The sequence below is a fragment of the Miniopterus natalensis genome, chromosome 2 (genome assembly GCF_054644295.1).
Source record: "Miniopterus natalensis isolate mMinNat1 chromosome 2, mMinNat1.hap1, whole genome shotgun sequence".
Classification (NCBI taxonomy): Eukaryota; Metazoa; Chordata; class Mammalia; order Chiroptera; family Miniopteridae; genus Miniopterus; species Miniopterus natalensis.
Genome location: NC_142082.1, coordinates 7,798,870 through 7,806,600, shown reverse-complemented (window position 1 = coordinate 7,806,600; position 7,731 = coordinate 7,798,870).

Sequence of the window (7,731 nt, the reverse complement as noted above, 5' to 3'; positions counted from 1 at the left end):
GTATTTATTTATTTATTTATTTTATCTTTATTTTTGAGACTGTTACAGGTGTTCCATTTTTTCCCCCCAATTGACCCCCTCCACCTCGCTTCCACTCCCTCCCCAGGCTTTCACCTTGTTATTGACTGTGTCCATGGCTTCTGCATATATGCATGTAACTTCTTTGGTTAATCTCTTCCCACCTCCCACACCCCCTTCCCTCTTTCCTCTGAAATATGATTGTCTGTTGCATGCGTCAATGTCTCTGGATCTATTTAGTTTGTCAGATTCTTTTGTTCATTAGCTTCTTCTTAAAGAAGACCCTACAACTTTTCCTGTAGTGCTGGTCTGGTGGTGATGAACTCCTTTAGCTTTTTATCTGAGAAGCTCTTTATCTGACCTTCAGTTCTAAATGATAGCTTTGCTGGGTAGAGCAATCTTGGTTGTAGTTCCATGTTTTTCATCACTTTGAATATTTCCTGCCACTCCCTTCTGGCCTGCAGTTTCTGTTGAGAAATCAGCTGACAGTCGTATGGGTGCTCCCTTGTAGGTAACTAACTGCTTTTCTCTTGCTGCTTTTAAGATTCTCTCTTTGTCTTTAACCTTTGGCATTTTAATTATGACGTGTCTTGCTGTGGGCCTCTTTGGGTTCCTCTTGTTTGGGACCCTCTGTGCTTCCTGGACTTGTAAGTCTATTTCTTTCCCCAGGTAGGGGAAGTTTTCTGTCATTATTTTTTCAAATAGGTTTTCAATTTCTTGGTCTCTTTCCTCTCCTTCTGGCACCCCAATAATATGAATGTTGGGCCTCTTGAAGCTGTCCCAGAGGTTCCTTATACTGTCTTCATATTTCTCTATTCTTTTTTCTTTTTGCTCTGCTGGTTGGGTGTTTTTTATTTCCTCATGTTCCAAATTGCTGATTTGATTCTCAGCGTCCTCTATTCTACTGTTGATTCCCTGTAAATTATTCTTCATTTCAGTTTGTGTGGCCTTCATTTCAAATTGGTACTTTATTATGTCATCAATTTTCTCAGTTATTTTCCTAATAGTATGCTTAAACATACTTATAAACAAAATTCTGAACTCTGTATCTGTTAGCTTGCTTGGATCTGTTTCATTTAGTTTCTTTTCTAGAGATTTCTTCTGTTCTTTCCTTTGTGACATGTTTCTTTGCCTCCACATTTTGGCTGCTTCCAGGTGTTTGTTTCTATGTATTAGGTAGAGCTGCTATGTCTCCTGGAATTTGTAGAGTGGCTTTGTGTAGTAGGTGTCCTGTAGGGTCCAGTGGCTCACCCTCCCCAGTCACGTGAGCTGGGCCTTCTAGGTGCTCCCCTGTGTGGGCTATGTGCACTATCCTGTTGTAGTTGAGCCTTGGTTGCTGTTGGCGTCACTGGGAGGAATTGACCCCCTGGCCAATCGGCTATGAGGACCAGCTGCAACTATAGCCAAAGAGCTGCTGTGCTGGAGACACCCCTGTGGAGCAGGATTTACTTCAGTGGGGCTTTGGTGTTCACCAAGTGTGCCCCTTGAGTGTGTCACTCGTGGATGTGGTAGGGCTGTAATACAGTGTGTTCGAGTCTGACTACCAGGTGCACTGTCTCTGGGGCCTCCAGGAGATGCAAAGTCAGCCTCTGCCTTGCCCAGGGCCACCCAGCATGAGCTACTCAGCAAACCGTAGTTGGCTGCTACTTATGCTGGGCTTGGAGGTGTCCAGGAGAGGCCCAGCTATGAGCCAATGCAGCTGCCGCTAGTGCCAGGCCTGGGCCCCTTATCAAGCCGTATGGGGCACGCAGCTGCTTGTTTGAGAGATTTTAGGAAAGTCCTAAGCATGAGGCTTGAGAGGCCACTTGCACAGAAAAGCCCCTGGAAATGGCCTGGATGAGCTGCAGGTGGGGAGGGGCGGGGCCTCCAGGAATCACGGGGTGGGGCCAAAGGTGTGAGTCAGGTGCTGGCGATTCACATATGGTCCCTGCCTGCCGGCTGTGAGCCCTGAGGACTTGCCACAGGAGCCATGGCCTCCGCCAGCCCTTCTGCCTGGGAGGAAGCCGCCCTCCAGCTCTAGCCCGGATCTCAGGCAGGTTAGTTCCTCCCCGAGTGTCCCATGTCCCTCCCAGGCTTAACCCGCGGCACCAGGTGTGGGCCCGTGGCAGCGTCTCCGGGCTCCAGCCCGGATCCCCCTGTATCTCCGCCCCTCTTACCAGTCTCTGTGCTGCTTCAGGTCCCTGGTTGTGGGGCTTCTGTTCAGCCAGATTTCAGGAGGCTCTGAGTGATGGTGGTTCTGTATTTTAGCTGTGACTCTGATGTGGTTGTGGGAGGTGGTGGGTGCAGCTGTTACCTACACTGTCATCTTGTTTCTCCTCGCTTTGTTTTTAAATATGCACTCACAGACCCAATGTAGGTGAAAGGGCAGCCAACACCAATTTCCCTAGAAATGCCCAGTTTAAAAAATGTGGTGAGGGTCTGGCCTGTGACATTCCATCTTTAATGACACAATTTACAAACCCTGAGAAGTAAAGGAAGGAGAGTGAAAGACTCAGCGTAGTATTTGTCGCCTCAGAGAGTGTGACATTTCAGTTTCTCAAGATGGGTAATACTTGAAATTTGCTTAGTAGATCTTAAATTATGTCTTCTCAACACACCCCCCCCCCCCAAAAAACAAAAACAAAAGACAATGGTAGCTATGTAGAGACAGTGGATACATTAATTAGCTGATTTTGGTGATCATTTCACAATGTATATTTATCAAAACATCAAGTTGTACACTTAAAACACACAGTGTTTATATGTTAATCAGACCTCAATAAGGCTTTTAAATAAAAGGAATCTTCTTACTGCCTCACTGTTGTATTTCATCACTTTCATCACTAGGTGTCCCCCTGGCTAGCAAACTGTACTGAGAATGCAGCTTCCCTGCACATCCTTTTTGGAGTGAAGGTAGAAGGCAAGAGTCTGCAACAAATCCGAGGCTTTCCTGCCTCATAGGAGGGGCAGAAGGAGGGCGAGAGAAGGGCTTTTGGAGGGACTGTATGTTCTGGCAGAACCGTTCTTTAACATAGAGGCAGAGCTGAAGGTTCTGGTTGTAATTAGAAGGAACAGATTAAATGCGAAAGGAACACTCAAAACCTAATTTCCACCACAGGAAATGAGCATGGCCCAGAATAGACACCAAGCATGATTACACTGCAGGATGGGCCTCTGGAGAGGAGAGTTGGTACATACCCAGCGGGGAGCTGCTCTAGGGAGATACTCGGGCCAGATAGATGGAGTGTCCTTTGCAGGTGATGCAGAGAAACAGAACAGTATGTGTCTTTCTGGGTGGGTTCCTGCCTTACGAATCTGTCAACTGAGCTCACAGAGTCTGGAGTTTGTAACTTGCAGAAACCTTATTTTCTTTAATCTGGCCTTTTATTTTGATATTTTATTTGACTCAAACTGGCCTCACCTAACGCCCTGACTCACCCACCTCCCTCTCTGTTGCTTAATCATTAAGCCCTCAGGATAGTGAGGTTCTGGTCAGCATGTAGTAGTCTTGAAGAAATAAGGTCCTGGGTCTGTTGACCTCTGAGACAGAGTTTTCAGTTTAACTAAACATAATATCTTGGCCTCAGCTGTGTTTTAGCTCCAGACCCAGGAAAGTAGAACTATCCCACAGAACAAACCCTTGTGAAACTGGAAAGATCAACTCCATGGCTGACATCAGGACCAAAGGCAATGATCATTACCCCCTACCCCAGCACCCACCAGTCAGTAGAGACCACATCCTAGCTCTGTTAGTCACCATGATTAATGATTTCCCCCTATATGACCCATCCCCTGGAAGCCACGGGGGAGCCAGGTGTTTGAGCTTGAATGACCTGTGGCTCCGGGCATGGCGACATCTCCTTAAGGAATCCTTACTTTCTTGGTTGCAAACTTCTGTTATTGGGCTTTGGTGCGTGCAGGCAAAGGGACCCCTTCAATTCAGTAACAAAGTTTTGGCTAAAATAAATGACAGAGATTTATTCAAGGGTCTTAGGGTTTGCACACTGGAAACACAACTAGGCAATACCCAGTATTCCAAAGGAGAGAGAAAATCTGAGGGTTTTTACAGTAAAACTGATTTCTTGAGAAAAATCAGTTCTGCATTCCTGATTCCCAGACTGGTCCATGGTGGTAATTGTCAGATGTCCAGTGGAACATTTTCATACTGAGATCATTGTGTAGGTTTGGGTATGTCCATCCATTAACATGCAATGCACTGATGTGTATCTAGGATCAACGCAGGAGTGAAAAATGCAAAGAGTAATTATTTCCCTATCTCTCAGCCCATGTGAAGTTAAAAATTTAGCTTGACCATAGTGACTCCATTTTATTTCACTCGAATCCAAAGTCATTTTTCTGACTTAATGACAAGTTTTTAGGGTCCCAGCCCCCGTACTTAATCATCAGTCAATTGGCTGGATCACCTGGGCTCCGGATGTCTCTGCTTTGTGGGTGGAATTTAAGGGCACCTAGTAATGAACAGATCAAGCCCAAGATGGAAAGATTCAACTAATCAAAATGCCATTTCAAATGAAAACAATTCACTGAATTTTCCTTCCCCGGCCAGGCTCCTTCCCCTTTCTGTAGCCACCCTTAAACTGTAACAAATTACTGAAAGACAGACATCTGGCCTTGAGCAGAGCTCATGCTGCACTGTCGGATATAAATTATAAAGACGCGTTCTGGAGCCAGTGCGGTAGCCAAGAGTCCATGCATTGGGCCTCGGCCTGGACATAGCCTCTCTGAGGCTCAGTATGCAATAGGATTTGGTTTCCTATGACATGTGGTAATTCCACGATCTTTAGAAGTTGTGATGAGAGTTCAGTAAGGTAATATAGGAAGTGTCTGGCACAGAACTACCCCTGAAAGGAGTCACTACCCTTGCACCTCTTCAGTGCTTGTAAAGAATTACTTTTCTTGTTCCCTGTCCTGGCCACATGGCACTGCTCAAACCTGCACACATGAGAACTGATAATATCAGGCCAAGCACTGCGTATGGCTCCCCCCCACCGTGCTAGGTGGTATGCCCTGGGCACACACTGTCCATCCCTAGGAGCTCAGAGTCTAGAAGGAGACACATGGAAACAACATGCTCCCTTGCCTAGAAGGTACCCTTATTTATCTGGTAAACACACTCATCCCTTGTCCCTCTTGAAGCCTTCCTAACTCCCTTCCAGAGTGCCCAGAGCCCCTCTGCCGTACACTCTGGAACCGGGAATTTGCTGCAGCACTTTAAGGGAAAGCTAAATTCCCCGCCTGCATCATGGCCAGCCCTGAGGTTCTCATGATGTGGAGTCCACCCTGGAGTCCACATGTCTTGCTCCAGTGATCCTCTCCTTTATTTTACACGTACCTTCCTCCAGCGATGACCAAGTACCAGGACTTGTTTGGCACCAGACTCTTCACTGACCTGCAGTAAGCTTTCCCCCTTTTCCCAGGACCTGCCCTGTCCTGCCTGGGGTAGGGCCACTCCTTGCTCGCAGGACTAGGCAGGCACCTTCTCCAGCCTGTAGTTCTCAAAGGAGCCTAGTTGGGTGAGTCCCTGTGGTCCTTGCTTCCGGCAAATTCTGTCACTAAAGAAGAAAGAAAACCCAACCCATAAATTTCACCTCTTTTTGCTGCAACCAATTTAGACCAGTTGTGGAACTCTTTTGACAGTTTGACAGTCAGGTAAAGGGATTCCAGAAAAAGCCCAATAACTTGTCAGTTGACTTCCCTCAATACTCATGTTTCAAATGGTTAGTTTTAGTGTATATTTCAAGCAATTAGATTTGAAGGCCTAAACTAGCAGAAAATTGGTTGCTGAGAACAAATAAGTACTGTTTTACAATTTGCCCTGATGCAGAGACGAGAGCCTTGGCACTTTCTCTTGCTTATCCAGTCAGTAAACATTATTTAGTGCCTGCTATATGCTGGCTACACAATGGTAAATAAAATTGTACCTGACTCTGGATTGCTTAGTATTTTGCATCCAGAGAGATGACAGCTCTTATTCAACAAATCACACGAATAAATGTAGGCAGTTGCATCCATTACAGATTGAGATAACTCCGAAGGAAGGAAACACAGTTTCATGCAAACAAATGACCTAGTTTAGAGTGGGACTCAGGAAGAGTTTGGACCTTCTTATATCTGGAGTGGAAACTGGGATACTCAGACAAAAACAAGAAACTAAACAACAGAGCTATTTTTTCCCTTCAGATTAGTAAATCTTCCTATTGTAAGTGTAGTGCTATTTAAATATCAGCATAAGTCAAGATTCCTATAATTTCTCCATCCCCAGCAGGTCCTTGCATGCTCAATGGAAATAACCTCTCTAAGCAACTGGCTAAGGGGGACTTTGAAATAACCAGCTGCTCTCAAAGCACAGACCCCTCCACTTGGGCCCTGCTAGTTGAAGTCACCCCCTAACTATTTCTGACAGGATGATGACACGTGCTGGATATGGGCCCAGCTCTGGCAGGCAGGCGTGCATGGGAACAGCAGGATGAATTAGTGTCCCCTGTTATCTAGGGAAAAGGTTAGATGCTGGCTGCTATCTAGGTAAAAGGTTAGAATAATTTCCTTCACTCAAAGTTTTCTGAAAGTATGTAGGTAACTGGCTGAAGTCAAGATAACTGTTCACTGGTGACTGAGGGAGTCATGCGGTCTTTGCTGTATACCATTTATACAGGGTATCCCCCCAAAATGTATACATACCGTAACAGCTGATATCTGAATTTTGAAAATGAAATGTATTTTAATACACACTGCCTTTATAATTATTCAAAGTGTGTGCGTACTTTTAAGGCAGTAGGAGTAAGACAAGGATATCGATTAAACCAAACCAGAGCTATATGAATATATTACTGCCTGAATACTATGCTCAGTTTTTAATGTTAAATTAACATCTGGCTCACAGATATTTAGATACCCCCCAGATATTCTACTGAGTCAAATCTCTAGGCACCAGGAAGTTTAGAGTGGAAGGGAACATGGAGTTGAGTTCATCTAACACTTTCTGGATTTGGGGATTCAGATTGATAAAGTTCCAAAAAACGATTTGCGAGACCTATCTAGAGGTTGCCAACATTTTATTTTCTCAACAAAGTAACTGAAAACACCTAGTAGTTACTGTCACCCCCATGATGTGACATTAAAGTGACTATAACAAAATATAACTTACTGTTTTAGTAGATAAGTTAGATTTATGAAAAACTCATTGTATTTGGGGGAGGGGGTGTTTCCTCCTTTCTACAAGGACCTGTGAAATATGAAGACTTCACAGTTCAGCACCAGTTCTTGCACTAGGATTTGAGAAGCTCTGATGGAATTCACGTCTCCCCAGATTCCACAAGTTAGGAAACCAAGGTGAGGCCCCACGTGACCAGAATTGTTGCCCAAACCCAGGCACCAACTCACAGCTGGGAATAGTCCTGTTCAGGGCTCAGCCTTTGAGTCCAGGCCCAATGTGCTAGGGCTTCCGTGAGTCCCTGCAGGGGCCTCTCCTCTCTGTGTATATTGGTGGGCAATGTACTGCCCGGGACGCTGGAAGAGGATGGATGGGGCAATGCAGTGAGAAACGGGCTGCTTCCTTCTCGCTCCTGCCCTCTGGTTCCTATATGCCTCTTCCTTGTGCCCGCACCCCCTGAGCTCTTGTAATCCTTTAAGTAGGCACATAGATTCTCAGGCCTCTGGGGAATATTTTGTGTACTACACATTTTTTGTAACATCTATTCTTCTGCCTCTACTCTC